A 25,184-nucleotide genomic window follows, 5' to 3' on the forward strand; every position below is an offset into this window, starting at 1 on the left:
ACTTGTCAATATGTGACTTCATTTCCAAGATGTGATCACACATAGACCTTTGCTTGCCAATAGGGCTTGAGTGACCTTAAATGTTTCAAGAACTTGTGGGTTAGGGAGAATAATAGGAGGGAGTGAAAGAAGTATGATTTCCATGGGACATCATCTTCATTTAGGAAAGCTTGTTTCAAGAGATTTGGGAAGATCATAGATGTCTAAACCAGACATCTTTCAGGAGATATTCAAGATAGTTGATTTAAAGTCCTTAATATAACACCCACTATGAAATATTAAGGCTAGGACCCTAAAAACTATTTTATAACTTGGAAGAGGGATGTCGTAATCCAAGCTATAAATATTTGAAGGTAGGTGAATGAAGATTCACCAATTTCCACCAAGATAAACGAAATGTATTATTAGGTTTTAATTGGATTTGAAACTCCTAGATCTTTTGAGATTCATTGAACTGTTCAATGGCATGTTTCAATCTCGAGTGTGCCCTTCAGGTTTTGTGACTGGGATGCCGAGGATCACAAAACAAGGTGTAAAGTAACCATGCAAATTACTTGGTACCCTTAAGTGTTTACCCCTCAATCGATGTGCCGGTTAACCACACACGCTCCATCGATACTATGATAAACATGAAGTTACCCTTTGCCTACCTTGTTAAATACGAGTTAGTGTGCCGGTTAACCACACACGCTCCACTAACCGACTTAAATAAAGTGTAACGTGTCATTTCATGGATTAGCAACTTATTCACATTTTCCTAAGTAACTAAGATTGGGTATTAATAAAAGGTTTAGTTACTTAGTATTTATCATTAATACTTTTAATGAAGGGATAATTCTAGTCCTTGTCCTACACGTTCGGCTAACGACCCTCCACCGGTCAAGGAAGCGGTGGGTGAGAGTGGACACCCATTAAACTGCCATTTTATAGGCAGTAACCTTATACCCCCTTATAGACCGGCTTCGTGAATGAGGCCTACTAACGGTAAGACTGACTTTACTCTTATACATATATATATATATATATATATATATATATATATATATATATATATATATTAACTTATAATATTATAAAGTATAAGGGTTGAATTTTAACTTTTAAAATTCTAAGAGCTAACTTGGAATTAAAGTATTCATAAGTGAAAACTTTTCAAATTCCAAAACTTGAGGGCAAGTTTTGAAACTATTCAAAACTAATTAATTCCATAACTTATGTGTTTAAAGTAGTTTTAATCCAAAAACTCTTCAAGTTCCATAACTTGAGGACAAGTTATGAAGGACTTCAAACTAATAAAAGAATTAACCTTTTTTTATTGTAACTTATGGAACTAATTAAGGTTACGCTTTTTATTTATTTATTATTTAATGAAGAGACTCTTGAACATCCATATCTTGAGGAAAAGTTATGGAGTCATAAAACCATTTAATTAGAACTAGACTCTTCATTTTGTAACCTTTGCTAATTTTTATGAGTTTTATGAAACTTAAATGTGACTTTTCATATAACTTGAGGACAAGTTACAAAAACACATTCTAGAATCAACTCTTAGATTAAAATGGATTGAAAACACATAATCAATTAACTTTTCTATTAATCCAAGCAACTCATAAGAACAAGATAATTCAAATCAAACTTTTTCATGTAATTAGCCTAATCACCAAACTAATTCAAAACATGAATCTATTGACAATTTTCTTTGAAATTGAATTAGCATGAACATTACTACATCAAAAACAAGTTTATAAGTTCAAAAACAACTTAGGGTAATGTTCCTAGTCCATTTCTAGCCAAAAAAGTCGAATATATGCTGCCTGGGGCTCCTACTCGTCGAGTGCATGAACCTAATCGACGAGTAGGATGATTTTACTCATGGACTCGGCGAGTCCAGTGCCCAGAAAGCCAAAAAATCGAGTTTTTCCAGCATTTTCAGCAATTTGCATCAAGTATAATTGAAAACAAGCCTAGGCTCTGACACCACTGTTGGGTTCTGAGCATTCTAACACTCCTAAGTGTACATGCAACCCTAAATACCTTGGATCTATATTTTCTCTATTATACATGAAAATATGAACATCCAAGGTATTATCCTAATCTAGCATACAAAACAATGAATATAACAAGATAGAATACATACCTCTTTGATGTAGAATGTCTTCATGAAGCTTGAGTGCCTAGTGCCTCAAGTGTGACACCTCAAATGGTTCACACAACACCAAATACACTTGGAATAACTTGAGAGAAACTTGAACACTACTAAAATCGGCTAGCCCTTTTTTATTATTCATAGTGACCGATTTTTCCCAAAGAATATGATCTTATATAGTTGTTAAAATTAGGGTAAACCCTAATTGTCATGGCTTTCCATTTCCTTGGATCCATGGGTTCAAATACACCATGGAGCATCCATGGACCATCGTATGGGTTTTAGCCCAACTTGATTATCCGTGGAGCATTAGCCCACTATACAAGTATGGATGATTTACACAATCAACCCATATATTTAATTAGTCTTCTTTTGATCACTTAATTAATTATAGATTAATTCTTGATCAATACTAATTAAATAATCCTATTAATATATTAGAACTTATAATATATTAATCAACCTTAATTGTTATTTCTCTCATTATAGTCTATCAAAGTGCATGATGCCATGCAACCCAAATGGACCATGCCGGGTCGGGTCAAGTCTTACCAATTATAGTTATGGACTTAGACATTAATCCAATACATGCTTCACTTCCTCCACCTCCTCCAATTATTCTCCCAAACCCACAAGTTCGAAGGCTTGAAAAGATCAAGCTCACTCAAGCCTTTTTGTCAAGTAAACATGGGAAACCTATGTGTGTACATGTCTTAGAGATGAAGTCACACATTGATAGGTTAAGGATGTTGGGTGTCGAGATTTCAGGTAAGTTGGCTGTTGACTGGGTTCTTCAGTCGCTTCCTGAATCATATAGTGAGTTCGTTAGAGAGTACTATATGATGGATCATGACGTGACCCTCATTGATTTGACCTATTTGCTTATAGCTGCTGAATCAACAATGATTTGGTGAGCTGGTCGAGCAAATTTGTCTGGTGAATCAAACTCCCAAACTTTAATGGACATTGAAAATGGTGACATTGGAGAACCAGAAAAGGGAGATTCTGAGATTGTTCCTTGTGCCATTACAAAAGAGTCCATTTGCTTATATTGCCAAGAGAAGGGGCATTGGAGACAAAGCTACCCTATTTACCTAAGAGATCTAACATATGGGAGAGTCAAAACGTATGGATCTACTTTAGGTGAAATCCATTAACTAACTCTTTTAAGTTCCTATTCTAGATTCTTGATACATGATGTGATAAGATTACATTTTGATGTTTTGTAGGATCGAAGAAAAGAAAGGAAGCTTAAGGGAAGAAGTGAAGTTGAATCTAATCATGAAGAAATGGATTTCGATCACATTGCTTGAAGATTAGATTCTTAAGCTACTATTTGGAGTTAGAATAGATTGCTTAGGAGTATGTAACAACATAGTTTTTCAGTTGAATTGCATTGTAAGGACAAATTTTTCCGCAATAAAATAAATTTTGATTTTTATATTATTTATTTATCCTTGCAATGATGTGTATGAAAAACTGATGTTTGTAAGTTTCTATTATTAGCAATAATGGATTTGATTATTAATTATGTTATTTGTGCAAATGTCAAGAATTTACCAAATAGGGAAAGTTTCTCATCGCCCAAGTTTCAATTGGACAGAAACTTGGAATCATACAACTTGGTTGCATGATGAATGAGAAATTTCACATTTGGAAATTAGACTAATTCGTTGACAAAGTGTCAAGTGAAGGACTAGGAGATTGAGTACACAAGGTTGTGTGTTGGTCAAGTCCACCACAAGAGTAGCAAATATATTCGTCATGATTTACTAAGGTTAAGTAAATATGAGTATACTTATGAGATTAAGTGTAATTCTCAGTTGATTGAAAGAGTTTCAATAAATAGCAGAACGAATAAAGAAGAATCAAGTAGGCAGAGACATAAAAGTTTCTCTATTCTAAGAAGATGGGAGAGTACCTTTTATTATGTTTTATGATAGGTCTTAATGATTAAGAACCATATCTCAATTGATCCTCTAAGTGAGTCTTAGTGAAATTGTATGTCTGAGAAGAGGAATCAAGAATTGAAGAAATGGTTAAATCAAGAAGTCAATCATACTTTGTTCACTATTAGAAAAAAGCCTTTTACGACGCTCATTGATCTATGTTACGCAAGAGAGAGTGACATTAGAAAAATGTCATCTCTTCAAAAAATTGAAGTATATATGTCGCGTTTTATTGAGTGCCCTTAGAGTTAGTGTCTAATGTAAAAAACTTAAAAACACGGAGGGCACTTAATGTAAAATGTGCGCCGTCTCAAAGTGTCGCATTATAATTTTAGTGAAAGGCGCGCATCTCTTCACAAAAATCGAGGTTACTAATAAAATATCTAACACTCACTATTCATCAGTCACTTCAATCTCTACGATTCTATCGACTCTGAGACCTCGACTCGCCTCCCCTTGCAGACAACGTCTCCTCCTCCGATCGTTAGGTTACTTCTATGGCTGACTTCGCCTCGCCGACGACCGTGGGCTCAACTGACATCATTGGAGATTGCTAAAATTTACGTGCCCTAGGTCCGATTAAGGTGTTCCTGTTGAACCAATTTAGGCCAAGTGAACTTCCCGGTTGGCCAGAGAACGCTGTAACAGAAGAGAAAGAGCAGAAGAAAGTCGACACAAGGGGAAGAAGCGCCTGGTAGCCATGAATCTGATGCTAAGTTGAACACATTCAAGGGTTTCTCACCTACTGAAGCTTCTCAAGTCGAACACAAGGTAAAATCTCAAGCTTCTCAAGTTATATGTAATGTTTTTATCCCCTTCTTTCATCTTGCGAACATTTTCTCTGCTTTTTATCCCAAACTTTCACCTTGTCCTCAAGGTGAAGAAAGGATTGGCTAACCGTGTATATATAATGACAGTTGCCTAAGAAAAGAGTCAAAAAATCCCTCAAAATACACTTAATCAAACTCCCCTGTGAGATGTTTCTCTTCAGGTTCTTCGAACCCTGGTCTGGTAGAACGTAATTTTTTATGTTTTCTGATTGTACTTATGAAATTATGAAATCGTGTGGTATCTTTCATTTCGATTGGGGGTATGTATGGACGATTTGTAATAGGGATTGAGATTATGAAATCATGGTTGAAGCATTCATTAAACCCTAAATGTAGATGTCTGAGTCTAGATTTATTTTTGAACTGTTGAGAAATTCTGCAAGGACACTTGTTCTTCTCAAGAACATAGAAAAAAGTTCTAAGTTGTTTCACTTAATTAGTCAAAAAGCATCTTATTCTGGAACCAAAAGACTTGTTAGAGCATATTAAACATTGAAAGTGTATGTATTTATGAAATCAACCATTGATTCATTTTGCATTTTGATCATCACACAACCTCTTTGATAGAAACCAAAATCCAATAACAGATAAATGAAACTCAAATATGAGATATATAGATCTAGGAAGCTATTTGATTACTAAATGAAAATAAGAACAAATCAGAAAGGAAATCCAAATGATTATCCTCCTGCCCTAATCAGAAAAGTTCTCTCAAGAGAAACTTCCTGCCCAAGCTAAAGCCGATACTCAAAGTTACAAAATACTAAATGATTCAATACTCTTAAGAATTAAAAATCTATAAAAAGCTTGCCTGTTTGTTTAAAGCATCCAAAGTTTCTTCATTGAGGTCATTACCAGCAGTGATTCCAGTCTTTCCAAACCTCGGAACTCCAAATTCCATTCCAATTGTTTCAAAGAACTTTCTTTTCTCACATGAAAGATAAGCAAGATCACCAAAATCCAACCAAATTCCCCTTGCTTTATACCTATACAAATAAATACATCAATTAACATATTAATTATTATCATTAAAGTTTAAACCTTTTGTATCATAAAATAGAAAAAAACAATAATACCCTAGATCATTTAGTGCTAGAAGAACAACACAGAAGTTAGGAACACCACTCTTCATCACTTAGGAAAAAAAAATTATCTGATAAGTGTTTGCTGACATGCAACCTACGTGGCATGTACTTGGCAAATTATTAAAAGGTTAAGGTCATATAATAACTCACGTATTTGTACTTTCTTACATATATTTTTTAGTTAAAATACTTCAGGCCTTAAGTATTTTATGCAAAAAAAAATAATCCCTGTCAATTTTCATCACATACAAAAAATTTCAGGAGTGAAAATGTAACACCCAACGCACAAAGACCAGATTACCCTTTGCCTAATGCCTACCTTTTCTTATGACTACCTTCAGCATTTTGTTTTGTTTCAATAACAGTGCTACGTAGGGATGTTTCTGCATAAGAGCAAAACAGAAAGCACACAATATTACAATTCGGTCCCTCCACTTTTCCCTTGTTTTCAAAGAAGATCCATTCTTTATTACATTCTCGATCAATACCACCATCTTGAAGTAGAGGCTTGTAAATAATGATATACTCATCAGACTTATCATATTCAATTTTCAAATAGGTGCATAATTTGCAAAAAAAGACAAACACAAAACTGCTGGCTAAAGAAAATTCTGATTTTATTGCAACAAATCTTCTGGCTACAAACAAACAAAACATTCATCTCATCTTTTTAAAAATAAAGTCGATTCTTTGCCTTAATACAAAGCCAATTAATAATTGTTCATGTTTGTATATCAATAACAACTCTTTATCAGATGTACCAGAATCTTTCTTTCATCCCAATTTGACCGAATGGGTTGACCACCAAAGACACAAAAGCAGATAACTCACCTGCATGCCCCAAAATGCCACCCAAACAACAACAAATAACTAACTAGTCACCACCATCATTCCCCGCCAGCTTTCTTCTCTGTTGATGCTCAACCACCTTATAATCAACCACTTCACGAAACAGAAGTGGATCAAGCACACAGTTTTCACTTCCGTAAACAGCAGCTTGTACACTTGCCATAAGCTTTGCAACCTCTCTTCTTGAAAATCCATCAGTTTTTGCAGCAGCTTCCCTCAGTATATCATCAGTCAAACCTTTGATCTCTATCTTCTACTGTTCTTTCTGAAAGAATTTTGAAAAGAATCCTGGTTTTCTTGCACCAGCTTTTGCAATGTACTTGTCTAGGTATAGTTTCAAAAGCTTGAATTTTTGCATTCCCAGACATACCTTTCATCACTCTTGAGAGCATAGGCAACCAGCTAGTTGATTGTACTAAGATATAACACCAATAAACATCAACCACTAGACAATTCAATTCAACAGTGGAACAGGGAACCAAAATAACATTGTGATCCGGAGGTTTAAGAGGTATTAATTCCCGTAAAGCATACAAACCTCTGTATGAAGAATGAACTAACTCTATCTGTTTTTCCAATCGGACTCCGAAGCTGTACAAGGCTTCATTTGTTAAGCCTCCTATTAGCCCCTTAGATGGATCATTGACTCCTTGCGTGGAGATATCTGATGTTGATTTAACTTCACTGACAAACACCCATGTACCAATCTCAGTAGAGAAAAGTAGTTTCATCTTACACCTGGGCTTATCAAGGTAGACCGAGTTATAAATAGATGGCAAGGAGATTGCAGGTACAATCAATCCTCCTGAATTGGAGTATTTTGCTTGCATGTGGGTCGATGAAAACAGAAAGCACACAATATTACAATTCGGTCCCTCCACTTTTCCCTTGTTTTCAAAGAAGATCCATTCTTTTGGCTAATGGCTACTTCCAAACATACATACATACATAATACATAGCCACACACATGTTCAATTCTTTTGGTCTCTCACACCTTTCTAAAACCAAAATATATACACCAACTTATCTTACTATCTTGTTTTATGAATATTAGAATATAAACCACTTTACAATGTTTATTTACAGCCAAGGGTCAGATTCAAAAACTACATTAAAACATGGGTTTTTATATAATTATAATTTGTGTAAACATGAGCATGCCTAACAAGGCAAGCCTATCTTCAACTTCTTTTCTGTACACCTGTATCAAACCACTACCATCTGTAACTTGATGCTTCTCATTTAACATTGTCTTGTATTCATCATCTGTAACTTGAAGCTTCTCATTAAACATTGAAAGTGTATGTATTTATGCTTCTAACTATTTTTGCTTGTAGGACTATTGGCAAGAGGATTAAAAGTGCATTGATCTGGGTGGTAACTACAGTAGTATGTGGCTTGGTGCTGTGCATCTTATACGGTTAGTATCTCCTCCACTTATTAATTTATTCTTACAAGAAACATTTTCACTTATGATCAAATGCAATTAGGAGTAGAACCTACTTTTAGTCATTTAGAAGGTTGATGTCCCTGGTTTCCCATGCAAGTAGGTATGATGGGCACTGCCAAAAAAATTAGCTTACATGGCAAAAATTACTATTCTAGCTTTGTATTTTGTATACTTATAATAGGATTGATGAATGAGATGTTTCTAGGCTTTGAAATAATCTGACTGTGGTTAGTTTCATGGTCACACTAAAGCATAAATGGGCATGATTTCTGAGTTGACAGCATTGCTTGCTTTATGAAAACGTGATTTTTAGTTACTTTAATGAAGTCTTTTCAAGAAACTTACAACATTCGAGTTTTAGAAAGCTCTTAGGCGATTTTAACAACTAAAAAGTCTTTTTAATTGGACTTATGAGTGATTTAATGTGAATTTTTTGAAGATCAGGTACTTTTATCTCGTATATAAAAAGAGCAGCTGAGAGCAAAAAGCTATTTTTTACAGTAACATCAATGTATGCATCAGTTATCACAGTACCATGATTTTTTACCCCTATATTAGAATGAATACAATTCCATTTGGCTGTTTCTCTTGAATATATATGCATGCCAGTCTCTTGTCCCACCAATTTTCAAATCCGTAGAGTCAGAAGCAACAAACGCATGCTTCAAAGTATAATATCCAAGCTTGCATTATGTGAACCTTTCTTCACACATATTTTGCTAAATGATAATGTTCGTTAATTTTTTTCATAACTGTGCATTGCAATATGCATATAGTTACAATGAGTTACAATTTTTTTGTTACTTGCTGCAGGCTCAAAGGGTGATAAAGCAACAGTTTCTGCTATAAATTACACTGATATTCCACATACTCAGGTAAGAAAAGGTATTTATTATTAATCTATCTATTTTTTAGGGTACATAAGTTTTTTATTTTTCATTTTCTAATATAGATTCTATTATATTATTTTGATTAAAAATTCATTTTTGTGAATATTCGTTTAAAATATCCAAGCCTTTCTAACTTAACATTAAAAATAATCAAAAGCCTAACATATATTGTACATACTCTACAAGCAATACATATAACATATAGCTCAACAGAATGAGATTAAAAAGAATGTCATCCAAAAAGCTTCTTGCTACTCTACAAGCAATAGATATAACACCTGCACCTCTTCTTTTCTAACAGATCCATCATGTTCACCCTTTAACAGGATTCATACAAATCAATTCAATCATATTATAACAAAACAATAATTAATCTATAACTAAAGTTATTACAGATAATAAAAACAACCTTGAGAAACAGAGAGTTTACCTGTGACTGTGAGTTACCTTGATTAGGTTGTAGTTGTGCTCCTTCTTTTCTAACAGATCTTTTATAGATCTTAGGTACTCACCCTTTCACAGGATTCATACAAATCAATTCAATCGTCTTTAAATAATAATAAAATGATAATTAATCGACGTGTGATGAAAATTTTACTAACCTCAATCTGCCACATTAAATCAGGAATGGAAACAAGTAGAAACATCAACTCATTAACCAACAAAGACAGAAGAGAAAGAAAGAAAGAAAAAAACAACAAAGAACAGCCATACCTATAGGAAGTTCTTATGCAGTATTAATCACAATTAACATCAAACATAAATATTTATATATTTTTAGAATGTAACTATCAACTGGCAGTTAATACCTAATTTTAAACAGATTGACCACCCAAGGGTAAAAAGGTCAAACCCATAAATTATGAAATAACGGGTTTGCAGGTGGTTTTGTGTTGGACACCTGTTTAGCCCATTTCTAACTTTCAAATTTCTGCAAAAGATCATATTCAAAATTTTAAAAGTATTTCTAATTTTCAAATTTCTGTAAAAGTTCATAAAATTTTATAACAAACACATAAAAATATTCAAACAAGCTGAAAAAGTAATTGATAACCTATACAGTTTTGGTCCCTGCTTCAGTTTTGTCACTGTACAGTTTTGGCCCCTGTATAATTTTTTTGTCCCTATATAGTTTTGGCCCTGTACAGTTTTGTTTTTGCATAGTTTTTGTCCCTAAACATGCATAATCATTATTGCTTTAAATGGTAAATAATTATGTAGGTTGGCAACAAATGTTTAATGGATAAATCATGGATTTCCTCTAGTAGATTATCAAATGCATATGATGAAGGTGTGAATGCTGTTCTAGAGTTTGCACAAACTAATAATCCAAAGTTAGATGTTATTCCATGCCCTTGTGTAAATTGCATCAATTTGTGTCACCACTCAATTGACAATGTTCGTTATCATTTGTTTGCCCACGGCTTCGATGAGAATTATAAGATTTGGTCTTTCCATGGAGAAAAACAACCCAATAGTGATTCTAGATGCCCTAACAATTCCATTCCTCCTGATGCTATTTATACAAAGGATATGCTTCATGATGCCTTCAAATACGTAGACGATGAACCTGATTCGTTGAAATCACTTCTTGAAGTGTGTGATAAGCCACTTTATGTAGGGTCAAAGTATAATGCACTTAGTGGATTATTGAAATTCCAACATTTGAAGGGTCAATTTGGATGGTCTGATGCTAGTTTTGATGCTTTGTTGTCTGTCCTAAAAGATATCTTACCATCAAACAATACCATCCCTAGCTCGATATATGAGTCCAAGAAGTTGCTAAAAGGAGTAGGTCTACAATATGAGAAGATTCATGCATGTGAAAATGATTGTGTTCTATTCTGGAAAGAACATAAAGATGCTTCTCATTGTCCAACTTGTGGCACTTCTCGTTGGAAGAAGAATTCCAAAAACGTACCTTCAAAAGTTTTGTGGTATTTTCCTATCATCCTTAGATTTAGAAGAATGTTTTCAATACCACAAATTTCTCATGACTTAACTTGGCATGCACAAGCTCGGGTCAATAGTGGGAAGCTTACTCATCCTCGCGATACCCCTTCTTGGAAGCTTGTTGATAACACGTGGAAAGAATTCGGACAGGAAAAACAAAATCTTAGATTAGCCTTGTCTGCTGATGGTATCAATCCACACAAGTCATTAAGTTCCAAGCATAGTTGTTGGCTAGTTATCCTAATAACATATAATCTACCCCCTTATTTGTGTATGTCAAGAAAATTCATGATGTTGACTCTGTTGATATCCGGGCCAAACCAACCTGGTAACAATATTGATGTCTACTTGGCACCATTGATAGAAGATCTAAAGCTCTTGTGGGAAACTGGCGTTGAGACTTTTGATTCTCATAAGAAAGAATACTTCAATTTAAGAGCAATATTACTTTGGACTATAAGTGATTTTCCCGCGTATGGTAATCTTTCGGGGTGTGTTACCAAAGGTTATTATGCTTGTCCAATATGTTCAAAGAATACTTGTTCACAATGGTTGCCAAAGTCCAAAAAAGTATGCTTCGTTGGGCATAGAAGATTCCTACCACTTGAACGTCCTTTTCGCAAAAGAAAAAACATTTCAACAATCAACAGGAGCACGATTTTATGCCACAACCATCATCAGGTGAAGAGATTTATGACTATCTGGCGGGATTTGAGACTACATGGGGTAAGAAGATAAAGCCAAAGAAGGTAGTATCAAAGAAGGTAGGATCAAAGAAGATAAAGTTAAAGAATATAGAGTCAAGGAATGGAGCGTCAAAGAAGGAAACGCCAAAGAAGGAAAATACAAAGAAGAAAAAAGAAAGTATCGACGAGAGATCTAAATTTTGGCATAAAAAGTCGATTTTTTTTGAACTTGAATATTGGAAGAAGTTGCCTGTTCGCCATCAGTTAGATCTCATGCACATAGAAAAAAATGTGACCGAGAGTGTTTACGGGACAACGTTGAATTTGCCTCACAAGACGAAGGATGGATTAAAAGCACGACAAGATCTTGAAGCGTTGGGCATCAAGACTGAATTACGACCTGAACCAAAAGGGGATCGACATTGGCTTCCGCCTGCCAAGTACACATTGAATTCCGCAGAGAAACATCTATTTTATGAAACCCTGTCTAACATAAAAGTTCCTTATGGGTATTGCTCTAATTTCAAGAATCTCGTGTCGGATGATGTTTCAAAGATGAATGGTTTGAAGTCTAATGATTGCCATGTACTAATGCAACAACTTCTTCCATTTGCAATCAAAGGGGTGTTAGATGTGAAGGTGCGGAGAACAATCCTAAGCCTGTGTCATTTTTTCAATGAGTTGTGTAGTAAAGTTGTTGATGTTAGTAAGCTAGGCAAGTTGCAAAGTGACATCGTATTAACATTATGTTTGTTAGAGAAGTACTTTCCTCCTTCATTTTTCGATGTCATGACTCACTTGATGGTGCATTTAGTTAGAGAGGTGAGGTTGTGTGGCCCGGTTCATTTTAGGTGGATGTATCCATTTGAGAGATACATGAAAACACTTAAAGGGTATGTAAGAAATCATCATCGACCCGAGGGTTGCATTGCAGAGTGTTATGTGGCAGAGTAGGCCTTAGAATTTTGTTCAGACTACTTAAAAAACAAGAAATCAATTGGCAATCCTCATGAGCGTGTTGATGAAAGAATCCGCAGTGGCAAGCCTTTATCAAAGGCTACAATTGATGATGTAGATGCTCAGTTACTTGATCAAGCTCATCTTTATGTATTACGAAACACTGCTGTTGTGGAGCCGTATATAGAGTAAGAATTACATGAAACTGTATACTCTTATACCATTATCTATCATATAAAACATTCTTTTAACTTGTAATACACTTCAGGCAACATATGTTGGAATTGAAGGATCTGAACCCCCGTCATGCTCGCAAGAGTACATGGTTGCAGAGCCAACATAGTCGGACATTTATTAGTTGGTTTAAGAAAGAGGTTTGTTTTTAAAATAAGATTGTTAGAATTACAATATTTTTAATTATTTTTTTGAATTACATTAATTATATATTTTTCTATTAGGTTGGAAAACGTTTGGCTAACGGGGAAGATATTTGTGATGATGTTCGTTGGTTGGCCAAAGGGCCTAATTTTGTTGTTACTAAATATAGCGGTTTTGCCATAAATGAATATCATTTTCATACAACATCTCGAGATGAGTCTAGAACAACTCAATGCAGTGGAGTGTCTTTAGTTGCACATACCATGCAGATTTCTAGTGCAAAAGACTCCAATCCTGTGTATGGTGCTGTTACTTACTTCGGCCGTATAAAGGAGATATGGGATCTTAATTATCACATGTTTAGTATTCCTGTATTCATGTGTGATTGGGTTGATAGTCGTGGAGTAAAAAAGGATGATTTAGGATTCACGGTAGTTAACTTTGATAGGCTTGGTAAAAAGTCTGAACCCTTCGTATTAGCTAGTCAAGTCAAACAAGTTTTTTATGTTCAAGATCAACAAGATGAGAATTTGCATGTTGTTGGATTCACACCTCATAGGATGTACAAGTATAGATCAAATGGTGAAACTGATGATATGTTGGAATTTGATGTTACTTTTGATTTAACACAAGACTCCGCTTTATTAGACCTTGATGATGATTTTTTGTGTACGCGTCTGGATGGCGAGGGCATATTAGTTTAAATATTTTTTTTTGCAGAATAATAAAGTTTTTGGTATGTTTTTATTTCAGATTTTGAATGTGATTAATCAATGTCCAACTGCAACAAATAACAACGTACTTAATTTAATTTGAATCTTGTTGAAACAGGTTGTGTTTTTGTGACATGGAATCAGATTCAGCTTCTGATCACGATGAGGACTCCAAACAAAGAGGTCCGACAACAAAGACAAAAGCTAATAAAGTGAAGCTTGTAATAACTTACAATAAAAAAGGTGTCCCGGTTGGAAAGGAAGCCACAAAACTGTCTACATTTGAGGGTTAGGTTGCAAGAACAATGGTTCCCATAACCTATGACTCGTGGCTGGAAGTTGGTGAGGAAGTAAGGGAAGGATTATGGCAATATGTTTTGGTAAGTCTCTGTTTTCTTCCTGTTATTACCTTTGTTCAGATCTGTTTTTGTCCCTGTTCAGATTTGTTTTTCAACCAACCTTTTTTTATGTTTCAGGAAAAGTTTGTAGTTGACCCAAAGAGCCGGAAACAAATTCTCCAATCGATCGGGAAGAAGTGGAGAAACTTCAAGCATTATCTATATGCCAAGTTCATTAAGAACCGAAGTAAAGATCCCAAGGCAAATCTATTCAAACCTCCGAAAGATTATCCGTTTATAAAGAAAGAAGATTGGAAAGTTTTTTGTATCCCATAGAGTTACAAAGAAGTGGGAGGTTTGTTAAACTTTTCTTATATGCATTTGTAGTTACAATTTTAATGTTTGTATTTATAATTTTAATGTTTATAATGCAGGAGAAAAGTATGAAAGCTAAAAATACTCGTGCACATCATAAATACAATCATCGTTTGAGCAGAAAAGGATATGCTGGACTCATTAATGACATTGTATTATTCCCACTGAATATTGATTATTTTATTTGTATATATTTATGTTAATTGATTTTGTTATTCTTGATAATTTAGATGCAAGAAACCGGCAAAACGGAAGAGGAGATTGATAGGACAGTGCTGTGGAAAAAAGCAAGAGAGTTGAAGACAGGAGGATACGATGCAGATGTGAAGACGATTGTTGATAAAATTTTAAGTTTCATTAATTCCCAAATATATAAAAAAAAATAACATTTGTCCCATTTTATTTTTCTAACATTTGTCCCATTTTATTTTACAAGATGAGCTTCAGATATCGGGAAGCTTTGGAGAGGTTACATGTGGAACACATGATGTGCTTACAGAGGCGTTGGGTACTCAGGAACAATGTGGGCGTGTACGAGGGATGGGTAGATTTATAACGCCATAGCAATACTTTTATTTACCCAAGAATGTTAAGTATTACTTAGAGATTGAGAACGAGAGGGTGGATAAACAAATCAACAAACTTGAAGATGACTTGGAGAAACTAAAAAGAGGTGTACTTAATGTTTCTGAAGCTGCAAGTTGCCAAATAGGGGGCGTCATTGAAGATTTTGAAAAACAACCACAGAATGAATCACTTGTAAGTCCTTGAAGACAATTATGAAAAATATATTTAAATAATTTTCTTTTTCTACAAACTAACATACTATATTTTGCAGGATAATTCATGTCTTCTTGCGGTTGAATTTGCTGCAAATGTAGTTGCTAAAGGAACCATAATGAAAGCATCGGGTATTTTGAAATATATTTGCATTATTATTATTTATATATTTTCATTTTTTAGAAGATTGGATCTTAATTATTTTTTATGTTTATGTAACAGATGAAAACATTGAAGTTATGATTGAAACAATTTTGCAAGGAGAAGCTTTAGTACCCTTTCCACTAGAAGAGGAGTTATTTGTGAAGGTCAAAGATGCACTGGGACACATACTAAGCTGGCCAAGACACTTAGTTATTCGATACTATGACCTGGTAATACTATTTGAACATATTTTCCCTTGGTTATCTTAATTTTTCTGATATTTGAGTGAGTTCTTAATTTTTCTGGTAATACTATTTGTATTTTTGATTGCATTTGTAGGGAAAAGTGGTGGCGAAATCTGTGAAAAAGCATGCAACACCAGTGAAGAAAGCTGCAACACTAGTGAATGAAGATGTAACACCAGTGAAGGAAGATGCAACACCTCCAAAAGAAGAAATAGGAAGTAATAAGAAAGAAAAGGGGACAAGAAAAATGGTTGATGGAGAAAAACAACCATGTGATATGGAAGGAGGGAATGATGTGGAAGAAGGGAATGATGTGGAAGAAGTACTGATTGGATTAGAAAAGAAGATTAAAAAGGAGAAACAAAATGTGACCGTGCAAAGAAGGTGGACCAGAGCACAGATGAAGACAATGATAAGGATTGAGAACAGTAGTATTTTGAAAATGACTGCAATGATGGCTGATGGACAAGTTACAAAGGTTGATTCTATAAGAGTGCAGAGTGAGAATGATCTTTTTGGGTACGATAGTTACACGTACTTAACTTGGGATGATTTTGAAGCAGTTCTTACAATGGACGAGCTGACTAGTGCTGTTATTGTGTCTTATATGATGTAAGTGCAAGAAATTTAATTTAAATAACAATGTGTCTTAAAAAAAATGTTTAATGAATTTAGTGTTTGTATGATAACAGGGTGTTGTTTAACAAATTGAAGTATGGCTCCCCAGAAAGAGACCATGGAATTTGCTTTGTGAACCCGACAGTAATCTCACCAAGTACGTGTAAAGGGAAATCTAAGAATATTGACGATGCAAGTAGAGGTTTAGCAGATCGGCTGTCTAAAAGAAAGGGCAATGACATCATCTTTATGCCCTACAATCCCGGGTATTGTTATTTGACATTTTATTTTTAAAATGACTGCAATTATGTTATTTGACATTTTTTTTGTGGTTTTTGTAGAAGACATTGGGTATTGGTGTACTAGACATGAAATCGGATACTTGCTATTATCTTGATTCCTTGAGCTCTGGCAATTTCAATATGCAGTTGAAGCAAATTGTTGATTCGTAAGTAATATAAATTATCAAAACACTTGATGTGAGTACAATAAACACATATTTGTTAATGTTTTTTTATAGGGCAATGGTTTTGTACACTACACAAAGTGGATCCAACAAAAGGGTTAAACTAAATTGGGTTAATGTTACGGTCAACACTTAATTCCTTATTGAAATTGTAGTTTTAAATTTATTTTTTGGATCAATTGAAATGATCATTTTATATGTAACTGTGTAGTGTCCAGTTCAGCCCGGATCTACCGAATGTGGCTACTACATGCTAAGGTTCATGAAGGAGATAGTGGAAGAAGGAATTGAAGTGTTGGTCAAAGACAATGTAAGGATATAGCATTCTACTTTCATTACTATAATTTATGGCATCCTTATTGTTACAGAATATGTGCTTTCATTCATTTGAAAGTACAATGCTCTATTAAGAAAGAATAATTTACATTTTATGCTTAGTTGTTAAATATAGCAACTTACTATTATAGAATATGTTAATATGCTATTTTTTATTAATAAAAACAATATGCAAATGTTTTCACAGATCAGGGATGGAAAATCTGAGTACACAACTACTGATATCGATGAGATACGTGAATAATGGTCAACGTTTGTTACAGGCTTCATTTATTGATGATATGTATGGTCTTTTGACAATGTATCTGCAAAACAATGTTATGGTTAACCACTAATGCTAGGTATGGGCTTTTGACATGTGTAATGCTAGGTAGTCCTTTGAGACACATGTACAATTTTTTGCTAACTTTTAGTAATGTTACTTAAGGTAACATGTAGTTACAACTTAGGTAATTCAACATATATGTAAAGTTGTTTGACGTTTAGATGAAAATGAATGTTTTGGTATATTTGTCATTTATTATGTGTATTCACGTTGTAAATGTGTGTTGTAAATGCACGTCGTAAAAACGTCGTAAAGGCGCGTAGTAAAAACGAGAGACGTAAGGTTACGACATGCGAATGAGTGTCGTCTTCCTTTATGACATGGCCTTCCTTGACACGCAATGCGTATCATAAGCGCGCGTCGTCTATAGACGACGCGCATTAGAGCGTCATCTTCCTTTATGACATGGCCTTCCTTGACACGCAATGCGTATCATAAGAGCACGTCGTCTCTAGATGACGCGCATTTGCACATCGTCTATCTTTATGACATGGCCTTCCTTGACGCGCATTGCATATCATAAGAGAGCGTCGTAAATGCGCGTCGTCTATATTTATGACATGGCCTTCCTTGACACGCATTTGTGTGTCGTCTGAGCCTTTTACGACGCGCAATGAGCGTCGTAAAAGGCCTTTTTCTAGTAGTGGTTCCAATATCAAGTCTTAGAGTTAAGATTGTGAATTGAGCGACAAGTCTCAAGAAAGTTTATAACATTCATCAAATGTGTAGTTTGGAAAAGGTTTTCTTATTCTTGCACATTTGAAATTAGAAAGTTGTGATTTCTTGGATAAGACAAAGACCAACTAGGACCAATTTTGTGAAGTGTTTTGTCTTGATAAAAGCTATACTAACTCTTGAATATTTGTTTGTCAAGAAATGCTTATTGACAAGAGAATCTTATATGTCAAGGAGTCAGTGGGAGTCTCAATGGTCTTGAAAGGTTTCAAGAACAAATCAAGAATAAACCTTATCAATCATCACTAGCACACGACTTGAGGTTTATGACCTATCGTGTTGACATTATTTTTCTGTGCCATTCCAATTAAGCTAATTATGCATGTGAGTTCTATGAGTTCTCATTTGAACACATAAAAGGCAAGCACCTTGATCAATGAAAAGTACATTGATATGAAAGGGTGAGCCGCTTAACTACTTGGAAGACATGGTGGGCACTCGTGTTACCATAAGGCAAGAAATCAAGATTGAGAAAGTTTGGTCCATATGAGTTTGGATTTGTCGCAAACTTTGGTTTTGGAAAATTCGCATGGACAGGAACTCATACACCATAAAATCTAAGTTTCATAAGATTACATCCTTCATGAAAATGATTGTGAGGAAATGCTTTCACTAAGAGAGATTTTAAGAAGATAGTGATTGTGAAATTGTATTCTCGAATTCGATTATGGTTACGGTATCCCTTTCCATATTTCGAATTGTGAGATTTGGAAATTAGTCTGAATTGTTTATACACACATATGAGCTATCTAAGGCAAAGGTGTATAAGAAGCTTAGATAAAGGATTATCAAAGCATTAGGTATTAGAAATATGAACTTCAGAAATTCAATAAGTATTGTTTTCTGGAAGTTTAGTTGCTTTCTAAAACATGTCAAAGCTAGTGGGAGCAAAAGTGTTATGCTTATATGATAATAATCATCATGATAGTGGGATCATAAATGTTGTGCTTGTATGATTATTAAGGCAAGTATTGAAAGTTAGCAATATTAATTATAGAAAACAAGAGTTATATTTTGCAAAGTCGTAAGGGTTGAAAAGTTGTTTTCCTATAATTAAGGGAGAGAATATTGTACTTCGTTTCAAAATCTAAAGCTTAGATTGAGAAATTTTAATAAATTTAGTCAAAGGATACATAGTGTGTTCTTAAATTTTGATTATGATTTCGATATCCCTCTTCATAGTTCGAATTGTAAGAATGAGACACATAAAATATTATGGCAGAAGATTGATAAAGTATCATATCTTTAAGTAAGACATTATGCATCGTGTCCTATACGCTTCGGGTATAGGATTGATTGCTAGTGCTATTATATTTGACCATTCTAAAATTTTCCAAATGTCTAGTGCATTTAGAGAGAAAAAGGACTAGAATCGGTTTTGACTAAAATAATTAAACAACCATCAAAGGACGATCCAAAGCTCGCTGAGGATTGGTCGCTTGTGAGTAGTTGGAAGTATATTATTGGATGACATTATTATGAATAGATAAGATTCTATTAAGAATGAATTGACAAATATGGAAATGTTTCCATATTGGGAGTTGGATATTGAGAATCTATGTCTAGATTAGAAACTTTTATGCAAGAAGGATGTTCAAAGGAATGTACTTTGAGTGAGAGACATCATATCTATAGAATTGTTTCTGATAGAGATTGGCCAAGTCTTGATGATTTTGAGCTATGACTTTACGAAAGAATCATTGCATAAAATGTTAGAATCTAGAATAAGTAACAAGAATTTGATATTCTTATACTTATGATAAGGATTGGGAGCTGTGAAATGAGTATGATTGGAAATGTGTTCATTTGATTTATTTCACAAAGTAAGGACCGTAGGTAAACATTGTGTGCATGCTGAGAGTATAGGACAAGTGTAGTAATAATTCAAGTAAGAAGTTGATTACCCGAAACGAAAAATAATGAGTAATCGATATAGTGATTAAATAATATGTTACCCAAAGTTTGGGGCCATATGGGATTAGTATTATTCTTGTGGTTCACTTTGCATGTTTTGACTTCCTGAATAATTAAATTGGTTCAGAACAGTCAAAATTATTCGAATGGACCACAGTCGTTCATATGTTGGAAGTAGGTATGAATGAAGACTGTCGTGAATTGCTGTGTGGATTGTCTAAAGTGTATTAGAGATAAGCAAATGTTTGATGCAACGTTCATGAGTGCTTATGAATATGATTTGAGCATTTGATTAAACCCATGCTCACTTGGATCACTTCATGGATTTTATCACGAGTGATTGGTGAGACGATAATATCTTATATTCTTGAAACCGAGATGTGTGAGTTGTATCTTGCCAGTCGATTACACATTGATAATATGTAAACGCAGCAGTAACTTGGTGTCATAAAACATATTATTGTGTGTGATTCGGTAAGTGAGTGCAAGCAAGCATTGAATCAAAGTTTATCCGTTCCTTTTGTCCAAAGTGGGATGAAAGTGATATATGTGGGCCCCTCGATGATTTAGTGATGACACCCTAAGCGCTTGGCCAAGCCGGGACTAATTTGATGTGTTCAATTGTAGTCTGTTGTCAGTCGTCATAAATCGGAAATCGGGAAACAACACATAGACAGAGAGAATGATTTAAATCCATGTCTCAGTCTATACAATATCTAGAATGGAGGAATATATGATCCCTTATTTAAAGGATGCACATCTGATAAGATCAGAGTTGACAGCGGCTTTTGAAAGCTACGATTGCAGATCAGGATCTGAAGTCATACGCAAAATAGTTATTAGACTTATCCAAGTAGGAGACTGGTCGATTAGTGTCTAAGTTCATAACTATTTTGGTATGTACTTGACCCGATGGTGCATGGTCCTTTTGGGTTGCCTTCACCAAAGCAACTTGATAGGATGAATTATGGAGAGAGAGAATTAATTATGATTTATTAATATATTATGAGAATAATATATTAAAGGAGAAATCATATTGTTTAATTAATATTAGTCGATAATTAATTAAGAATTAATTTTGTGGCTATAAGACATTAATTAAACTTAGGGGACTAGAACTGTCAATTGTATGATAGTTGAATATTGGGCTAATGGACTCCATATTAGAGGGGTGGACGAATTCTATGGGGAAACCCATTAGAAATCGTCCTAGGCCTCTAAGGAGTGAGTCTATGGGTTGCTTAGGGCCTAAGCAATCAAATTAGGGTTTCCTTGTTAGATAACCCTAATAGCCACACTATTTAAAGGACCCTTGAGACTCAAAAACGTGGTGAACTAATTGATTAGGGTTTCCATCCATTTTTGGGTGTCTCCTCTCTTCTCATTCTTCATCCTCTTACTCTTGGTGTTTGTGAGCCATTAGAGGAGTGGCACTTGTGACTCTAAGGTTTCTAAAGCCATTACAAAGGAGGATTTGAGATTGTTATTGCTACATACCAATCAAGGTAAGATCTAAACCCCAATCTTATGTTAATATGATTAATTGTATGCTAGATCTAGGGTTTATAGCTTTGGATATTCAATTGCATGTTCATTAGACAAACTAGATCCAAAAGCTATTAGGGTTTGCATGTACACCATAGGAATGATGTTTTGCTCATAACCCATCAGTATTTTCTTATTCAGATCACAAAACTTCTCTATATCACCGGTCATGTGATTGCTTGTACCTGTGTCGAGATACCATAACATTGACTGATTTGAGTCCCCACCTTTAGTTTTCAGTTTTGGGTTCACCTTCTCTTCATTTAGGAATACTTCACCAACCTCTTTTTATCTTCAAGGGAGGAAAATAGCAATGCAGGTTCGTTGTCTTCCTGTATCAAGTTGGTTTCATGGCTCCTCTCCTTTCTTGGATTCTTACACTCAGCTGCGTAGTGCCCGAATTCCTGGCAGTTATAGCATTGTATCCCACTTTTATCTTGACTGCCAGATGCTCCATTACCTCCTTCTCGTTGGTGATGTGAGCCACCTCTTCCTCGACCGCCACGACCACCACTATTTCGACCTCTACCTCTGCCTCGACCTAGTGAGCCTCCAAATCCTCCTCAATTCGACTTAGATTTGGAGTCACCTTCTCCCTTTTTCTTTGTTCTTTCGGACCACTCTTGATGAGTTAAGAGCAGTTTTCGATCATCACTTTCTCCATGCCCTTTCAATCTGTCTTCATGAGCTTTCAATCGGCCTATTAGTTCTTCCACACTCATTGTGTCCAAGTCCCAAAATTGCTCAAGAGTTGAGGCAATTTGAAGGAACTTTGACGATACTGCCCTGAGCAACTTCTTCACTACATAGCCTTCTTCTACAGTTTCTCCCAGAGTGTGCATGGTGCTGACTACATTGGTTACCTTAGCGGCAAAATCGTCAACACTTTCTGTCTCTTTCATGATCATGGCCTCAAACTCAACTTTCAAGGTCTAGACTCTTGAAGTCTTCACTTTATCTGCCCCTACAAACATCGTTTGCAGGGCTTCCCATGTTTCTTTGGCCGATTTCTTCTCAGATAGTGACATTACAAACTCCTCAGGAATCCCTTGGTAAATGACCGCTAGTGCCATCTTGTCCTTCTTTACCTCCACCACCGTGTTGGCTGTTTGAGGCTCAACAACATCCCATACACCATAGGCTTGCATGAACATGCGCATCTTGATTGCCCATGCCCCGTAATTACTCCTGGATAACATCGGATAGTGGAGGGTGATTTGCCCGTCTTTTTCACCATTGCCATTGCTTCCCGACATCTCTTCACGAGACTGATACTTGGGCATACACCAGGTTAGGCTCTGATACCACTTTGTTGGTTTTTGACAGGCTCTTCACAAGGTTCCTGCAGAAGAGAAGTAACAGGGAACAAAATCAATTTTACAGAGGCGTAAAAGGTTTTGTGATGTATTATTCAACTGAAAGAGATGATTCCAACATACATAATGCCTAGGTATTTAAACTAATGAAAAATGCAGAAAAATAGGGAATACTAACTACTAGCTAGAGACCAGGTAAGACATTCTTACGTGGCCTTGATTTATTCTTCCTAAACAAAAGAAACGTGCTTAATAATAAAACAACTTCTGAATTACTTCAACAGAGACGGCTCGGACGGTGGCGTGCTGGTTATGATGGTAGGGCCAGAAAATGAAATCGGTCGAATACTTGAATTGAAGCTCTCTTTTGGTGGGTTTTTGTTGGGCATCACCGGTCATCCTTGTTTTACTGGGGCCTATGGCCGATGTTCAGTCGTTGGCCGTGCCCTGACGTCGACGATGGGGGTAATAATCGATGGAGCATTCAGAGGCAGCAATTTCCAGGGTTAGATAGAAGGGATGTCTATGTCGATGCGTTCAGGGAGAGACAGCGGGTTTTGGAGGTTACATAGAAGGGATGCCGATGCGTTCAGGGAGGAGACGGAGGGTTTTGGAGAGGCGGTGGGAAGCATCCAGAATTCAATGGAGGCGATGAAGTGAAAATAGAAGGAAAACCGAGGCTAAGAGTTGGTGAAATCAGCTGAGTCAACAGGAGAAACGAAGAACACCCAACACGTAGACGGTTTTTGTGTACTTGACAGCACGTGTAATCCACTATCTCCAAAAAGAGAAAAGGGAAGACAAAAAAAGAAATTAAGAGAAAAAAAGAGCCAATGAAATCAATTTACAGTTCCCTAAAGGGGTTTAGATTTAGTATATTATATAATTCGGGTTTTTTTAGGAAAAACGGTTACATGTATAATATATCAAAACAATACTAAACCACTTGGTTTTTTCCTAAACATTTCCAGTTTGGTTTCCATTCTTTTTCAAAGCGGTTGTTTTACACCTCTAATTTTCATCTTGTTTTTATAAGTACAATACCGAACATATAAAGTTTTATGGATGTCTAATTTCATACAACACGTTGAAAATAGCCACTCATGATGTTACTAGCAAATTTTTTGATATGGGGACTTAAAACCTCCGCCAAATTACAATGAATACCTCTTTACAAATTTGCATTGAATATGTAACGTCCCGTCTCTGGTATGTTGTTTTCATGTTTATTTATTTTGAAGTTTTCCAGAGGGACTCGGCGAGTCTATAGCCCGACTCGTTGAGTAGAGACGGGATTTCGAGCACGTGTAAGTCGGCTACTCGACGAGTCCATATTTGGGACTCGGCGAGTCCGCCTGTCTGGAAGAAACCCTAAATCCCCGGGTTTGCTCACTATTTAAGCAATTATATGTGCCCCAAACTCGCCTCATTCACCCTCAGAGAACCTGTGAGCAACCCTAAACCATTCCTTGTTTGATTAAAGTGTTTTGTGTGGATTCTTGAAGGTTTGAAGAAGAAAAACAAGAAAGGACCAAAAAGAAGAGGTGTAGAGCAAAGATCCAAGGTCAAAATCAGAGTTCATTGAGGTATTTCTCGGAATCATTCTTTTTTGTGCTTAAAACCTCCATTGGAACACCTCTAAGGCTAGTTTAATGTATTTTCCAAGCTTTATAGTTGTATGGATGCCTTGATGGGTCGAGATATCTCTAGATCTGTTCATTTAGGAGTTGTAGAGCCCTGATCTATTGCCTTTTTGAAGTTGCTTTGCATGAGAACCCTAGATCTAGCCTTTATTATGCTTTTTGAGCCTTTTAATCTTCATGGATGCGCTGGATTCAAGCAGAATCGAGTTTATAGTAACTGCATGCATGCGACTCGGCGAGTCGAGCCGCGAGTCCCCGATTTTTCCCCTTTTTGAGTGATTCTGAGTGGGGACCAGTGAGTAGTGGAATGGACTCAGTGAGCCGGGGTCAGAATCAGTAATGGAGGGACTCGACGAGTTGTTCATACAACTCGGCGAGTCCAAGGCAATCTTCTTAGTTCAAGAACAACTCGTCGAGTTGTTCATACAACTCGGCGAGTCGGATGCAGATAGCCTGAGTTCTAGAATCGAAAGGAAACTCGTCGAGTTGATGCCATACTCGACGAGTAGCAGCGAACA

General features: G+C 35.6%; 1 long non-coding RNA gene and 1 pseudogene across 1 annotated transcript; both read left to right on the forward strand.

Moving 5' to 3' along the window:
- Positions 1-8,250: 8,250 nt before the first annotated feature.
- On the forward strand, positions 8,251-14,179 carry LOC145059819 (uncharacterized; annotated as a pseudogene).
- Positions 14,180-16,742: 2,563 nt separating this feature from the next.
- LOC145056930 (uncharacterized) lies at positions 16,743-17,162 on the forward strand. Its single transcript, XR_013685944.1, has 3 exons — positions 16,743-16,834; positions 16,907-16,976; positions 17,064-17,162. It is a non-coding gene; the product is annotated as an uncharacterized LOC145056930 (long non-coding RNA).
- Positions 17,163-25,184: the final 8,022 nt, after the last annotated feature.

This window comes from Lactuca serriola, chromosome 6 (genome assembly GCF_051521515.1).
Source record: "Lactuca serriola cultivar US96UC23 chromosome 6, Lser_US96UC23_V15, whole genome shotgun sequence".
NCBI classification, from domain to species: Eukaryota; Viridiplantae; Streptophyta; class Magnoliopsida; order Asterales; family Asteraceae; genus Lactuca; species Lactuca serriola.